The following is a 16,817-nucleotide window of genomic DNA, read 5'->3' on the forward strand; positions in this document are numbered from 1 at the left end:
AGGGGGAAGGTGGGTGGCAGTGCACTGTTGATGCCAGCCACTTGAATGAGCCAGAACAGGCAGCATGGACAGCTAGCGGTGACTGCAGAGGCAATTAGGCAGACACAAAACAACCGGCTGGCTGCCTGATTGGTGCTGAGCCACAGGGCCTCAGCATAAAAGCAGGCCCTGGCAGGCAAAACAGGCAGTTGCTGTTGGGATGCTACCATGAAAACATCTCCAGCTCACCATCTGCTGCTCTCAGGTACATTCAGAGGTTTAGGGAGGAACTATGGGGATGGAGGAGGTTCCTGGGGGCCCAGTGGGGTCTCAAGTCCCTGAGAAAGGGTATAGAGCCTAGTAAGAGCAAGGCTCAACCAGAGAAGGGGCTTATGACTGTGGGCCTCCATAGGGGCTAGACCAACTCTGCCTTAAAACAGGCAGGGGAAGACCAGGGGCTCAGGGGAGCCCAGATGAGAACTGGGTGGTGTAGTTGAGATCCCTGGGGCTCTGAGCAAGCCCAAGGGGGAAGTAGCGGTCTCAGAACATGTAATTGGACTAGGACAGGTAGGCCTGCATTGGTCCTGGGCATGATTGGAAACTGCACCTTGCCAGGGAAGGGGGGTCTGGTGAGGCTGGCTATGGTGAGACAGTCCTCCAGAAGTGCCAGGCCAGTTACCTCCCTGGTGAAAGGTAGGTAGGGACACGTTAAAACCCCAGCCCCCACTACTTAGTGGGTTATGAGCAAACGGGTACACCCAGGGAAATGCACCTGAGCCCAAGGGGGTGTAAGAACCCGAGCCCTAGTGTAGGGGGCATTGTGTGTAGGGAGGCCAGGCATGCCTAGGCAGAGGCCCCCGAGCCCATGGGAGTATAAGACCCTGGGAGTAGTGGGGCCAGGTATGCTAACAGAGGCACCTGAGTCTGTGGGGGTACAATACCCTGTGGCCTCAGTATAGGGGCAGAGTGTGGACCCCAGAGAGGGGTGGGTGTTTTGAGGCCCCACAGAGAGCATGGGTGTGTGTTAAAGCCCTAGGAAGAGGGCAGCTGGGCCCAGGTAAGTCTTCAGATGCCTGAGGCCACATGTGGGCCCGAGGCCAAGGGGCGAATAATTCACCCTAATCGGGGAAGGAAATCAAGTGGTCTGATGAAGGGCTAGGGGTAGAGTCAGCCCAGTGTTCAGTGAATTGCCTGATCACCATTCAGATGAGGGTTGTGAGAGAGGCCTGAAAGGCTGCGCCAGGACCAGGCAAGGAGTAAGAGTAGGTAAGCCTGGCCTACATGGTCACACAAAGGTGCAGGACCAGTTGAGTGTGGCTCAGTGAGGAGCAGTATGTAAAAGGCCCGGTGAGAGAGGGCAGAGTGCAAGAGGCCCCAGTGAGAGGGGGCAGTATGAGTGAGGCCTGATGGGCAGAGTGGAAGGATGTATGTATGAAGTCAGACAAGGGGCTAAGCTTGGCCTAGCCATAAGCCAGAACTGTAAGAATCCTCTGGATACCATCTGTGAGGCATGGGATACAATAAGAGGAGGTTGGAGTTGTGTGTGTGTTCCACCCTTTGGCATCAGGGCGCACAAAGGCCAGCCTCCTGCCTAATTAACATCTCAATTACTTACACCAAGGTGTGGCAGATGAGTAAGGCAGGTGGCTTGCTGAAAGATGGGCGGGCAGGCTGGTACTATGACTGGGCCTGGGAGATGGCCCCCTGTCACAACATGCAAAAACATTTCAGCTACTTATTTGTTGTCTAATAGAGGGATAATTTTGACCTATTTCACTGAGCAACTAACTATCTTGCCCATTTTGTATGTATTTAGGAAGATGGTGACTGCAGAGAAAGAGAAGAGGAGAACATAAACACCACTTAAGCAATGGCAAATCATTGAACAGGCTCCTTACAGTATGTGGAGGCTCCAAAACTTTCTGCAATAAAGATTTCTGCCAACTTGCCAGGAACAGAAACGCATAAAGTGGATCAGAGTGCTGCTGCCTTTTTGGTTAGTATAGAAGTACATCCTATAAAGACTATAGTACCAGGATGAAATGGAATATAATGGTTTGGATTGAGACAGACATTGTATTCTGGACTGTGTGGTTTTTTTTTTTTCATTAAGCAATGTCAAGATAATTAAGAAGATGGTGGAGGATGGCTAAAAATATTACAATATTATAGAGTAAGAGTTCCAAACATGGTAGTAAGATCACTATAAGATGAAGTATTATATTACTGAAGGATACAGGATTGTCCTTTGTGTTGGTCCAAGAGCCGTACTTTGGTCCTGCCTGCCTTTTTTTGCTTTGTGTCATCTCTGCATCCCTAAGCCTTCAGAATTTATATTTACACCCAGCCAGGACCCTGTATACAGTAATTGCTCAGTTAAATCAATGTGTCAAAATGTAATAATCCCTTTTTACTATCACGATACTCTCTTATACATGAAGAATAACTACACACAAATATCTAAACAGTTATTGAAGTAGTGCATTTTGCAAGTCACCTTTCTGCTGGAGGTTCTAGTATAAACACTTCAAATTCCAGCCTAATCAAAAAATGATGTCCACACTTTTTTTCAAAGAGTGAGAAATAACTAGATGTAGTTTCCATACCTTCTAAGCCACAGCAGAAATTGGCAGAGATAGTCAATACACCTCCCTATTTTTAAACATGTCTCTTCCAGAGGGCACAGCAATGAGGCTGTACTAAGTGCTGACGTAATTACACCACAACTATGCTGAAGAATCTGAGAATTTTTCTCCATTTTTTTTCGTCTATGGGAATTTTAGAAGTTACTTGTGACACAACAGAAAATAAACATTTTAATTATGAAAGGATAATTTTAAAGTTGATGGTGCCCTTTTAAATGTATTAATTATGGTTATACCGTGTGATAATTTATAATCACAGCAGCATAAGCACATCAAACATAAGAAAATAAACGTATTTATTACCTTGAAGAGAATCATTATCCTCATGTTATAGATGTATTACCAAAAACAGAGAGATGAAGTAACTTGCCCAAAATGATACATAAAATTTGGTAAAGCAAATAATTGCAACTGTCTCTTCTTGGTTGTAGTTCTGTGCCTTCATCACAAAACCTCTTTTCCTTTCCAAATTCTTCAGTCACATTACATTAGAATAACTTGATTTATGTTGACAGCTTTATATTAATTTCTGATTATCCCATCTCATTTGTTTTCGCTCATGGCTATACCATCACTTTGTCATATTCCATTCATCATTGTAATTGCTCACATATGCTGTCCTCTCTCCAAATTAACTACAGTTCTCTTCAAATAAGGTGACAGAGATTGGACACTATACTTTAACGGGTGGGGGCAAGACAATACTTTATATACTACATCCTTAGGCATATAGCAATATAACCCTCAGAACAAGCCAGCCTCTTACCAGCTTTCTCTGCTGCTGCAGCAATCTAGAGTGAGAACTTGCAGTTGGAGCTATTGATGCGCTCTGATCTTTTTTGCTCTAACTGTAGCAACACAGAGGCTCATTACATACCATATTGCATTTCTGAGCACATTGATCTTGTAAAATAGCTGATTCCTTCCCTGTTCTCTTAGTTAAGTTCACAGTATCAGGCCAGAAGTGAGCCAAAGGCCAGAACAGGATGGAAACAGAGCAGGACAAAGCAGGAAGCAGGCAGTATGGGGGCCAGGAGGGAGGCATCAAGAGAAAAACATATTACTCAGCTTGAGTCCTATGGCCAAATTAAGCCCTTAAATACCTGGCGGTAATTCTTACATGTTAATCCCAGGCTAAACAATCTTTTACTGGCCCCAGACTGATAGGTCTGGGCTCTGGCCAGAGCCCTTGCTTTCACACAGCTCCAGAGCCCAGGGAATCCCCTTGAGGGCAAGAGAGTGGATAGTGGCAGTACTCAACCCTTGGGCTCTGAAGGTGCAAAAGCAGGGGCTCTGACTAGAGCTCATGGCGCACCTATACATATACCCAACGCCTGCTCCGACACGTTCCAACTAGAACACATCGGAGCAGACTCGATCAGTCTCGTTGGCTGGAACATTCTGATTGGCACTCTCCAGCAGCATCGGGGTCACATGTATTTAGCATCCCTGCACTTCAGAATGGTGCCAGGGGTGCTTTAATTAAAGCTCTTTGAACAAACTTTAGTTAAAGCACCCCTGCCACCATTTTGAAGCATGGGACACTGAATACACGAGACACTGCGGGCACTTGCTCCTGAGAGCCACTGTAATGAAAGCACTTCCCACCCTGGAGCATGCACTGCACCTGTGCCGTGGCTGCAGGGCATGTGGCCACAACCCCTTGGCACAGTTCTGGATCTGCCCATGGCAGGTTGCGGGAACGTGCCTATGCTACTTTTGTTTCAGGAGGTAGTCCCAGGCCAGCTCCCAGACTAGAAGCAGTACAGCTGCATTTACATGGTGATGGGCATCATGCTGCTTCCTCTCAGCACACATAGCAGGGAACTGCCAGGTACTGATCTAGGACCACTTTTTTAAAAGCCTCATCTCAAGGAGTCTTTTGGGACAGACCAGGAATTCAAGACTGCCCCAAGAAATCTTGGACTGTTGGTCAATTTAACCCTGTTTTTCCACTAGGGTTCCTCTCTCTCTCATCAGAAACTCCCTTTGTTTTCTACTTGGGAGACAGCTTCATTGCTTTTGTTAGCTCTGTGGCTCCAGCTCTTCAGCTTAGAGAGGTGAGCAGTTAGGACCTGTGGTGCAAATGCAACAGAGATACAGCCATCTTGTGTTGTAATCTGCCTCCTCCAGGGACTGTCCAGTCTTTATTACTACCCCACCTAGTACAGCCTTCTAATTCTGTCCAGTGGGTGTGGAGGACCAGGACTTTGTGATTACTCCATATTCCCCTGTATTTACAAAGAGCAAGATTAGATTACAAGTCATTATAAATGATTAACAATACACTATAACCCTTAAAATTATTTTTACTCCTATACCAACTGACCAATATATATACACACCTAAAACTATAAATGGATGCTTAAAATTCAATTCTCTGCAGAAGTCAGTGCAGTTTTCCAAACCTTGTTCTAACCTCTTTAGGGCTCTCATCTCTAATTGAGGCTTCCTGTTGACTTCCATGAGGAGGAGGTTCATTGAGGCTCTGACCCTGTCTCTTTTGGTGGACAAGCCTCTACATAGAGGTGGAATATATTGGCCTTTCCCAGAGAGATAAAGATCATCTCCTTCTGGAGTCTCTACTATGTAGGATCTACAGGGGTTTGCTGTATTTTGGATTGTTCCAAACATTTGAGAACTTTTGAGCCAAACTATCTCCTGACAGCAGCTCTGATAGTTGTTTTGCTCTGTGTGCATTACAGACGGTTCTTTGCTGCTGAAGTTTCAGTTCAGCATCTTGTCTCTTAGCTAGAGATTGGGTCATCTAGGGTTAAGCTGCATCAGTGCCATTGGTAGTGGTGTCCTAAGTTATTGTCCCATGAGTAGCTCAGCCAGAGAAAGTCTAGATGCAAGTGGTGTAGATTGGTGCATCAAGAACACCAGGCATGGACCTTTGAACTTATGCACAAGCTGTTTTGCAGTCTGTACTGCTCTCTCATCTTCTCCATTGCTCTAAGAATAGTGAGGACTGCTAGTGCAATGCTGAAAATCAAAGTTCTCTGCAAATTGTAGGAATAATTCAGCAGTAAAGTGGGGTCCATTGTGTAACATGAGAACCTCAGGAATTCCATGCCTTGCCAATACAGACTTCAGTTTTTGGATGCCCTATGCCAATGAGGTCTGTATAAATAAAGCCAAGTCAATATAGCTGAAAAAATAATCAAGTACAATAATATATGCGTCTTTTCCAGAAAAATAAATCTGTTGCTACCTGCTGCCAAGGCCTATCTGATCTCTTTGAGGGAAGTAATGGTTCTGGAGACAGTCTTTTGTCTCTATTGCATTCCTTACAACCTTCTACTAAAATTTGAATTTTCTTACTCGGTCTGGGTCACCATACAGACTTTTGTGCTCTTGCTTGGCATTTATTTATACCCTAGTATCCTTCATGGATCTCTGAAAATGTTTCTTCCCAAAGTGCCTGAGGGATCACAATGCATCTTCCTTTAAGGAACAGACCTTTGACTACTTGGAGATCATTTAAGTCCTGCCAATATGGTCATGGGTCTTTTGAAAGTTGCATCCTGTGGCCCCATCTGTTTTGACAGAAATTAACTAGTTTCTGGCTAGTGTTATCCCTTCTTCACTCATTTTGAATTTCCTCAAGTCTAGTATCAGATGCTGGCAATACTATCAGCACATGGTCAATATATATATTAAATTTTTTTTTCCAAAGTTATTTCTTCTTCTGTTGATGGCTGCCTAACTGCTGATTTGGATAGTGTCTGCAGCTATGAGCAGTTTCCTTGGTATATGTTCAATAGTGAAAGAAAAGCATTAGTTGCAGTCAAAATCTCTGAATTATGAGTAGAAGGTCACCCAAGGCTTTGGATCCCACCAGTGCCACCAGGGGTTTGTGATCTGTTTCTATTATAAAATTCAGGTCAAGCAAGTAAGAGCTGAGCTACTGACAAGCTCACTTGACAGCCAACACTTTTTTTTCCGCTCGAGCTCAGTATCTGTAAGACATCGTGATATAAATGCAACAGCCCTTTGGTGTCTTTCTAGCTGTGTTTGAATGAATACTGCTCCTAAACCATATAAAGATGCATCTACTTTACTGTGGGGTAATTTACTGAATATTATGATGAAACGTGGTAAAGCCAGCCAGCAGTTCTTTGATTGCATTGAATATCCCTTGTTGTGCATTCCCCCAGATCCATGTATTGCATCCATTAAGGAGTTATCTTAAGAGTTTTGTTAGCTGTGCTAAATTTCCAACTGGTTGACCATGCCCAGCAATTGTCTTATGGCAGAAATGTCTTGGGGTTCAAGTAAAGCACGCAATGCCTTTATTTTGTCTGGTCTGGCTGAACCTCTCACCTAAGAGAACCTGAGAGTAAGGGAGGTCGAACAGGGAAACTTCTAGCCGTCTCCAGCCCTTCTTGTCCAGCTGCTCCATCTGGGGACGTCAACAAGCCAGCCCTTTTACTGGTAACTGCAGCATCAGCCTCCTCTAACCCTCGGCTCCACAGAATACATCCTTTGCTCGTCTCTAGGGAGATTCTGCTGTTTCCCACCAGTTCCATCTGGCTGCCTCTCCCTGCAGAACTCCTGCTGCTCTCTCTATTAACCTCAGGAGTCACGTCACTCTCCCAGTCGGGTTCAGATGCGGTGCACTTGCTCTGTCACAGGGGAGCTGGACATTATGTACTTAAAGAAGCCATGAAACTGGTGACAGGACTCTCCTGGGGGGCAGAGACCATCTTAGTGATGTTTGCCCAGTATCCAATACAATGGTGTCATGATCCTTTGCTGGAACCTATAGATTCTTCTGCAATAGAAATAATCATGAAAACAGCAGCTTGTGGCATAACTGCTTCATACTTCTTTCTCAGAACACGTGAAACTTTGCGAGAACAAGAGCGGTCTAGAATTTAAAAGAATTGTTCTAAGACAGGGGACAATAGTGAGACTAGGTAGTCTCCATAAAATTGCTGCTCATATCCAACAGAGTTCAGAAGAAACACTTAAAATATTGAAGCTCCTTTCTGTGAAATCCGCTATTGTATTGGGTTACACAGCACCTCTGTACATCTCATCTCCTCCAGTATCTCATTAACACAAGAATGGCTGAGAATTGACACGATCAAGACTGGAAGACTCTTCAAGCCTTTCTATACGAGTCTTGATTCCTGAGGGCCCAATCCTGTGTTCTGCAAAGTGTTTTGGACTGACTCTTGCCCCATGTCCAGCTGTTCAGCATTTTATCAGATCAGACTCCAAAGGGAATTTCAGTGATCCTGACCCACATACTGCAGAGAGGTGGAAGCAGCCCAAAATAGAATGTTTCCTTTCAGCATAGCATCTCAAAAAGCCTTAATACACCTATATGGGTCTTTCACTATGATCTCTTGACAACAGCGTAATGCCTTAGACATTAGTAGCTCTCCAAAAGATAAAAAAAAACCATTAACAAAATATCTTTTGCAGCAGCAATTTTTGGTATTGATGACGAGGATTTCCTTTCCGTCTGTCCGTCTTCTTTCTGGGCTGCTTTCTTTCATTTTTGATGGAGTGCCAGTTTTCCCATTCATAGTTAATGCCTGTTCCAATGCGTCTAAGCAAAGTGGACTGAAGAAAGTGTCAATCACTGTCAAGCCCTGACTTGTATCTGAATGCCAGAACAGAGATGAAAAATGACTGGTGGATGAAGACCAGAATATAGCCTGAAACAGTGAGGGGAAAAATCAAAAACCATGTGGGACATCCACTATCTGTCAGCTACCAGCCTAGGATAGGAGCTTGGCTTTTAATTCTGGTTCTGCCACTAACTCACTTTATGACCTGGGGCAAGTCTTCCCAATAGGACATTTTGACCAAATAAAAATGTTTTGGATTATACCCTTAACACTTAGTTGGGAAAGACTGAGGAAGCCATTATTCATGACTTCAAGGACTAGAAGATATACCATTCACTAACCTACCTTCAAAAACATTATTATAACCATTCTATAGATTAAATTAAGAGCAATTGTTAAGGAATATTTCACCTGGAGGCAGAAAAAATATATCTAGTCTGACGGTTTCAACAGTAAAAAAAAAAAGACAATTTCCCTTCTTTTCACTCATGTACTCTCTCTCTCTTTTTCTTTATTGTTAAGTAATAGGCAGTACTATCTATTATTGTTTCTGGTGCAGCTTCTGCCTGACAGATAACACCTGTTTCCTACGCAGTTTCACTCATTTTCACTACTGCTATGGCGTATTTTTTGATTTTTCATAACCATTTAAAAATGTACTGATCATGCAAAACAGCAACATATTATACAATGGTTTTGAGCAGTATATGATTGGTTTAGGCATGTACAGCAATCTTGTCTTCTGTGCGTTGCATATTTCAATGCCAAAACTTCATCTTCAGAGGTAGGTAGCACTGAGTACATGCATACTGAGACTGGAGGTCAAATGACCCTGTGTACAGTGTAAGTGAGCTAGCTTAGGTACCAATAGCAGTGAAGATGCTTTATCATAGACTTCAGCATGCCCAGCTGCCTGAATAAACATTCAGAGTCCCTGTGTGAACTTGTATAGCTGTACTGACATGGCTTCATCAGTATTTGAACCTGAACTAGGCAAGTTAAAGCTAGCTTGTGTATGCTGATACAGATGGTAAGTGCACCTCTGGACTTCACTCTCTATATACTCTTTGTTCCAAAACCTCTTACACAGGGAATGTGGCCAAGATATGCTGTCCCCTAGGGGAGTAGTTCTAAACCACAGTGCTGCAGCACCCTGAGACACCTTGAGATCCTTGCAAGGGTGCCCCAGGGTGCCACACAATCTTAGCACTATAAAGGTGTGCAAACATGATTGACAAGATAAAGCAGAAATTTCACATACAAATACATAGTGTTTCATAGTTTGTAGGGCCAGAAAGGACCTGAGCAGATCATCAAGTCCGACCCCCTGCCATGGCAGGAAAGAGTAGTGGGGTCAAATGACCCCAGCAAGGCGTTCATCCAGCCTCCTCCTAAATACCCCCAGGGTAGGAGCCAGCACCACTTCTCTTGGAAGTTGGTTCCAGATTGTAGCCGCCCTGACAGTGAAGTAGCGCCTCCTGATGTCTAGTCTGAATCTACCCTCTCCCAGCTTGTGACCGTTATTTCTTGTCACTCCTGGTAGTGCTCAAGGGAACAGGGACTCCCCCAATGCCTGTTGGTCCCCTCTGACTAGTTTATAACAGGCCACTAGATCCCCCCCAGTCTTCTCTTGTGGAGGCTGAACAGGTTCAGGTCCCTTAGTCTCTCCTTGTAGGGCTGCCCTGCTGCCCCCTGATCATGTGAGTGGCTCTCCTCTGGACCCTCTCAATGCTGTCCACATCCCTCCTGAAGTGCAGTGCCCAGAACTGGACGCAGTACTCCAACTGCAGCCTGACCAGTGTCGCGTAAAGGGGGAGGATCACCTCCTTGGACCTGCTTGAGATGCATCTGTGGATGCATGACAAGGTGCGGTTGGCCTTCCTGACTGTGTCCCCACACTGTCGGCCCATGTTCATTTTGGAGTCTATAATGGCTCCAAGATCCTTTTCTGCCTCTGCACTGGCCAGGGAGTTCCCCAGCCTGTAGGTATGCTGCTGATTCTTCCTCCCCAGCTACAGCACCTTGCACTTGTCAGTGTTGAAACCCATCCTGTTCTCATCTGCCCACCCCTGTAACCTGTCTAGGTCCAATTGCAGCCTATTCCTCCCTTCTGGCGTGCCCACTTCCCCTCACATCTTAGTATCACCTGCAAATTTGAACAGGGTGCTTTTTATCCCTTTGTCCAAGTCACTGACGATGTTGAACAGTGTGGGCCCGAGGACCGAGCCCTGGTGAACCCCACTGCCCACATCCCTCCAGGTTGAAAATGACCCATCCACCACCACTGTCTGGGTGCGGCCCTTCAGCCAACTAGTGACCCATCTGACTGTGTATGTGTCAACGCCACAGTCCCCTAGTTTTTTAATGAGGATGGGGTGAGAGACAGTGTCAAAGGCCTTCCTGAAGTCCAGAAAGACTACGTCCACTGCTACCCCTGTGTCTAAGGATCTTGTGATCTGGTCGTAGAAGGCCACCAGGTTGGTCTGACAGGACCTGTCTGTAATGAACCCATGTTGGTTGCCCCTAAGCATAATCTCCCCTGCTGGCCCCTTGCGGACATGTGCCAGAATAATTCTCTCAAAAAGCTTACCCAGGATCGAGGTAAGACTAACTGGCCTATAGTTTCCTGGGTCCTCCTTTCTCCCTTTTTTGAAAATGGGAACCACATTGGCCCCTTTCCAGTCCTTTGGCACCATGCCAGAGCACCATGAGTGCTTGTAAAGCCATGCCAGGGGTCCCGCAATGACCTCTGCTGATTCCCTCAGCACTCTGGGGTGGAGGTTGTCAGGACCAGCTGATTTAAATATGTCCAGTCCCTCCAGAAGTTCCCTTAAAAGCACTCTGACCTGTTGTGGTCTTTCTGGGCACATCAAGATGAACGCGGTCATGTAGTATGTGGCGCTGCAAACAGCCCAGTGTTCTAGGTGCTGCAAGGGCACACTGCCCGAGCGTGTGTTGCTCTACATTTTTTTCCCCATGGGTTTTTTTGGGGTTTTTTTGACCCCTGGATATCCAGGGGTCAAAAAAAAACCTGCAGAAAAAAACCCCAAAGCAGCACAGAATGCGCTGCTAAAAAGTGGAGCTGGGCCACTTGGAGCCACGTTGCGACTGCTGACTAGGCTCTGCCCAGCAGGATTGCTGTGGCTGCAGCCACAGGAGGTCCCCAGGATCCCAGGTAAAGCTGCTAGAGCCAGCACAATGTTGGCCCCAGCCTCCCCTGCTGGCCCTGGAGTAACTTGCCATGTGCCAAAGCGTGCATGGCAGGGGCATTCCCCAGGGACAAGTAGCTGCAGTGCAAGGTGCACCACCGCTACCTGTCCTGGGGAGCCAAAACATCTATGCACGTCTGGACGCACCCTCCGAGTTCTCTGCAACAGAAACTGCTCTATAACTTTTCCATGGTGAAAAAAAATAGTAAAAAGTAAGAGTTAGCACTTTGGACAAGGGGTTAGGGATGGTGCTCAGCACACATTTGAACTGAGCTGGCCCATGCAGTGGTAATATTAAAGCTAGTCCTGGAGGAGAAGGCTGTTTGCATGACTGTTATAAAAAAAAATGATGCAATGACTCCACTAAAGAACATCACTGCTGATCCCTGCTGGGAAGGTAATACAGGAAGGAGTAGTCTAAGATTCTGCCTGGTTTGTCATGGGCTTATCAGCTGCTACTGTGTGCACAACTCAAATAGCAATGTAAGTAGAAAAAAAGGATGCTTGACTCTTCTACACAGGCAACCAATGGCTGTAGTACACAGATAACGTGACAAGTTGAACCTGTAGTATGAGTAGGAGGCACATTGGCTCCTTTAAGTTACAATGCTCAATCAGCTCTTTGTAAATTATAAATTTCTTCATCTTCATCTCACTGCAGTAGTTGATATGGCTTGTTCTTCGTAACGGTACTGTTTTATAATGGATGAGTCACTTATTGCTAATGGCCATCTTATCAGGCATTGTAGGTATGTCACAGGGCTATTATTCACCAGTGATTTGGCTCAGAGATGGTACACTATTTATGGATAAATATAGCAGAGCGACAGTCTGTAGCAGGCTTACCACACAATGTTTGTTTCTGCAGAATTTTGTCCTTGCCTTCTTACAGACGGTGCTTTCAACAATACAGATATGGAAATTAGGGCATTAAAGAGACACTTGAGGGACACTGAACACATTTGAAATAGTTTTCTCTTTCACATTTCTAGACAGAAATAACATTTGTTTTGCGGGTAAAATTTTTGTGGGGAGGTGAGATCCAGAGACTGATGACATACCACTCATTTATTCTACATGGTATTGTTTTTGCATTAACTTTTTTCCTTCTTGGAACATCGTAAGGTACTCCACCCACAATGACAGAGCTATGGGCTGTGAATGCTTTTAATTTTTGAATGGAACTTCTCAATGGGGCCTTATGTCTACTTCCTCCGTAATTTATTTATCTGATTTATATGCTACTCTTCCCAAAGGCTCTGGGTGGCTTACAGTTAAAAAGTCCCAAAAACAAAACAAAAAACCCCTTTAAAAACAGGAGAGTGTAAAAAGGATCAAAAAACTTAAAAGGAACTAGACCATCAAGATAGAACAGAAATCTCCTAAACAGCATCTCATCTTAGTTGTATAACTATTTATTTGTAATATGTACAAAGATGTATTAATATTTATGTTAGTATTGCATAAAGGGTAAGGGACAAATGACGAAGCAAAAAAAGACTATACAGACTGAGCCTACATCTTAGGTCTCACTTTCTGATGATAGGAGTTACCATTTTATTCAGTACATCACCCATGTGGCTTCCTTATGCAATTTTCTTTAATGTATGTAAATACCAACCAGTTGCTATGGCTATGCTTGCTATGTCAATTAGCAAAAGCATAAGAATGGCATTTAAACTGAGTGCCACCAGCTGAAAAGGAAATCCATTTATCTTGCATTTCTTTCAAGGTTACATGTATGTTAAGCAAATGTACAGACACAGGAGTAAAATGGTTAGTCTAAGGATGATACATAGGTAAGTCATCTGTTTTTCTACCCTGGTCTTGTAGTCAGTCCTGGAGAGGGCATGGTTTAGTGGTGCAGAACAAGTGAACAGGAGACACGATTCTTGAGTTGTATCCTAGGCTCTGCCTTCTGTTTGCTGTGTGGTCCTAGACAAAATTATTTAAGACAAAGCAGTTAATTATTTCAGGCACATTTTAATCATTAGTTTTTTCCCCATTCCTTCCTTATTTATTGAGCTACACAATCTCTCTTCAAGCATATTACTGTAAGATAGAGTTGAAAATATTTGGGGGAGAGGGGGGGTTTGAGTGGCACTTGTTGAAAATGGGTCTGCCTCAAATATTTAGAGTACACATTTGCCAGTCAGTTCTAGGGCTGGGCAGAAAATTAAAACAAATTGATATAATGATTTTTTTTGTTTACTATTCTCTGAGTTACTTCAGTGAAACCCCTTTTTTATTCCCTACTGCTCCTTTACCTAACAACAGCTAAACCCTTAGCTTATCCAGGTACAATCTTGTATCACTGGGCATGTCTACACTTGCAATTAGTGTGCAGCAATAAACTCGGGAGCTCATTGCCCTGGAGTTTTATTGCTCCCAGGCACCACATCTACACTTGTGCTTGGGAGTGCAACATGTTGAGGCAGGTCAGGGCAGCCCTGGCTGGCAGGGGGCCCCAGGGGTCAGCCTTTCCATCCAGGGCTGCTCTTCTTGGCTCAATGTGCTGTGAAGAGGCTGGCTGGAGCACAAGGGCAGGCAGCCCCCACACTGAAGCACCCTGCTGCCCCAGTCAGCTGGGGAGTAAAAAACTCCACAGCAGGATAGTACTGCTCAAATTTACACCACTTCTATTTGAGCTGCTGCAAGCGCATGTGCTTGCATGTGTGGACGCGCCCTCTGGGTTTATCTTGTGAATCATGTGTAGGTGTTTGCATACCTAACATTACGAATATTGTTTTACAGCCTTAGAAGGCTCTCATGCCACTCTGGTTGAGAATCACTGGTTTGCAGTCTGTGATTTTTTTGGACCTGTCTTGGTATCTTTTACACTGAAAGGTTTGGATAGTTTCTTCTATTGAACTTCTATTAGATTCTTTAATTATTCAGAACTATTGTTCTGTTGTGTGAAACCTCTCTCTAACCACACTAAATTCAATCAGCTTATGGGAATTTGTTCTGAGCCCTCAGTCTCAGATTCCTTTTTACTGGTAAGGACTTGGACCAAGTGTCATCAATTCAGACACTTGTGGTAAGTTTCCTGCTAAAAGCAACCAAAAGCACAGAACTTTTTAGAAGGCACACTCTAATTTTGTTTTAAGTTAAATTTATTTTGAGAGCTGGAGAAAGTGAATTGAGTGTCCCAGTGGAAACTTGAGGATTGTGCAGACTGGGAAGTCCCAAACAATTAGACTAACCCTTATGTTACCCATAGCAAAAGACACTGTCCTGTTGATTCTTGGAGAAAATCAACTTAATACAAGTTCTTTATCCAACAGCAACATACTGCAAGCGCATGTGCTTGCATGTGTGGACGCGCCCTCTGGGTTTATCTTGTGAATCATGTGTAGGTGTTTGCATACCTAACATTACGAATATTGTTTTACAGCCTTAGAAGGCTCTCATGCCACTCTGGTTGAGAATCACTGGTTTGCAGTCTGTGATTTTTTTGGACCTGTCTTGGTATCTTTTACACTGAAAGGTTTGGATAGTTTCTTCTATTGAACTTCTATTAGATTCTTTAATTATTCAGAACTATTGTTCTGTTGTGTGAAACCTCTCTCTAACCACACTAAATTCAATCAGCTTATGGGAATTTGTTCTGAGCCCTCAGTCTCAGATTCCTTTTTACTGGTAAGGACTTGGACCAAGTGTCATCAATTCAGACACTTGTGGTAAGTTTCCTGCTAAAAGCAACCAAAAGCACAGAACTTTTTAGAAGGCACACTCTAATTTTGTTTTAAGTTAAATTTATTTTGAGAGCTGGAGAAAGTGAATTGAGTGTCCCAGTGGAAACTTGAGGATTGTGCAGACTGGGAAGTCCCAAACAATTAGACTAACCCTTATGTTACCCATAGCAAAAGACACTGTCCTGTTGATTCTTGGAGAAAATCAACTTAATACAAGTTCTTTATCCAACAGCAACATATCAGGAAGAATTTGAGGCATGGTTTTTCTAGCTGTTAAAGAAGCTCATAGGATGTGGAAAATAAATTCCTCCATATTAATTAGATGAAAATGGTATAACTAATTTTGCTTGACTTCTTAGATATGCAAAGCGTGAATTAAAAGTGAAATAACTTTGCAGATGTAAAGTGACAGCAAGTTTTTAACAAACTGAACCATCCTGATATGAAAAATCCAGGTCCCATTGAACAAGTTTTCTTTAGTGATGCTCATTTTAAGCATCCTGAAGGAAACAGTCACTGCTTCCAGCTTTGGAAAATTCTTCATTGTTGACATGAGAAAGTATTGCCTGAATTTGAGCGCCAAGTATAATCAATACTTTTCCAGTAGTGTAGCCACTGAGAACTGGATAACATTTTCAAAAGACTCCCTTGCCAGATGGAAAAGGAGGAATTCATTGACTGTCAAGCAATGATGGGCTAAAATGGCAGCTCAGTAACTTTTGGCCAAGAAGGAGAGACATTTAGCTGGATATCAGCCAGAGCTTGAAAATTTTGGATGGATGTAAGAACCACGTAATTTTGTAAGACCAATTTTTTTCTTCTCCTGATCAAGAATAAAGCAAGTACAGGAGGAACCTCAGTGCAAAACTGGACCTTTGGCTGAGGCTTCACTTGATGTAAAGCAAGTAGGTTCAATGAAGCAGGTGCTCTCCTCTCTACTGGCACTTTTTTGTTTTCCTCAAGAGTTAACTGTTTTGTATTTTTCTTGATTTGTCACGCAGATAGATAAACAAGAGTGACCTCTGACTTGTCTCCAACTGTAACGCATGTAATAAATTAGGTTGTAGGCAGTCCTGCCCAGTGGCAAGGAGCCAGGGCCTAAGTCTAAAACAGGGGGTGCTCAATCCCCGAACTGAGAAGCCATAGAATCCAGTCCATGGGGCTCCCCAGGGGTCAGGAAAGTTGGCAGTGGGAGAGCAGTGACAATAAATATTACCACCCTTTCCCCCACTGACAGATTACCAAGCTGTGCCCAGCCAGGTTGGGTTGGGCCCAGGCCATACCCCTTTCCCCCAGAAGGCCAGGTCAGGGCCCGGCTGCCCCGCTGTATGGCTGGATCAGGCTCTGCCATGCCCACCCCACATGCCAGATCGTGCCCACTGGGCACTGCTCATTTAGCCCATGAAGCAAAAAGGTTGAGCACCACTGACCTAAAACATGGGTTGAGTTGGTGTTTGGGAGCCAAGTTAGTAGACCCAAAGGGGCAGAGTCCAAAAACCCAAGCAGGGTCAGGGGCCACAAATCAGAGGCAACGTTACCAGATCCAAGGGAAAAATCCAGAAGCCAGAGTCCAAGAACAGAGGTAAGCAGGGTCTGGAACCAGGACAGCCACAGAGCACAGGAACAGAGGTTCATCAAAGCAGTCCTGAGTCAGACCTGTTGGCTGGCCTGGACTCTGTTATCACAGCTGGAGTTAAATGG

General features: G+C 44.3%; 1 protein-coding gene and 1 long non-coding RNA gene across 2 annotated transcripts in view; one reads left to right on the forward strand and one right to left on the reverse strand.

The window, feature by feature from the left end:
* Positions 1 to 206: 206 nt before the first annotated feature.
* Positions 207 to 16,817, forward strand: part of LOC112550425 — a 38,241-nt gene continuing 21,630 nt past the window's right edge. The window contains exons 1-2 of the long non-coding RNA XR_003094267.1: positions 207 to 244; positions 1,796 to 1,975. This is a non-coding gene — a long non-coding RNA (uncharacterized LOC112550425). The remainder of the gene's footprint in view (positions 245 to 1,795; positions 1,976 to 16,817) is intronic.
* The window catches only part of CNST (consortin, connexin sorting protein), a 115,398-nt gene continuing 111,409 nt past the window's right edge, over positions 12,829 to 16,817 (reverse strand). The window contains 1 exon segment of the mRNA XM_025205140.1: positions 12,829 to 13,353. The gene's annotated coding sequence lies outside the window, so the exon portion shown is untranslated.

Source organism: Alligator sinensis, unplaced genomic scaffold (genome assembly GCF_000455745.1).
Source record: "Alligator sinensis unplaced genomic scaffold, ASM45574v1 scaffold284_1, whole genome shotgun sequence".
Taxonomy (NCBI): domain Eukaryota; kingdom Metazoa; phylum Chordata; order Crocodylia; family Alligatoridae; genus Alligator; species Alligator sinensis.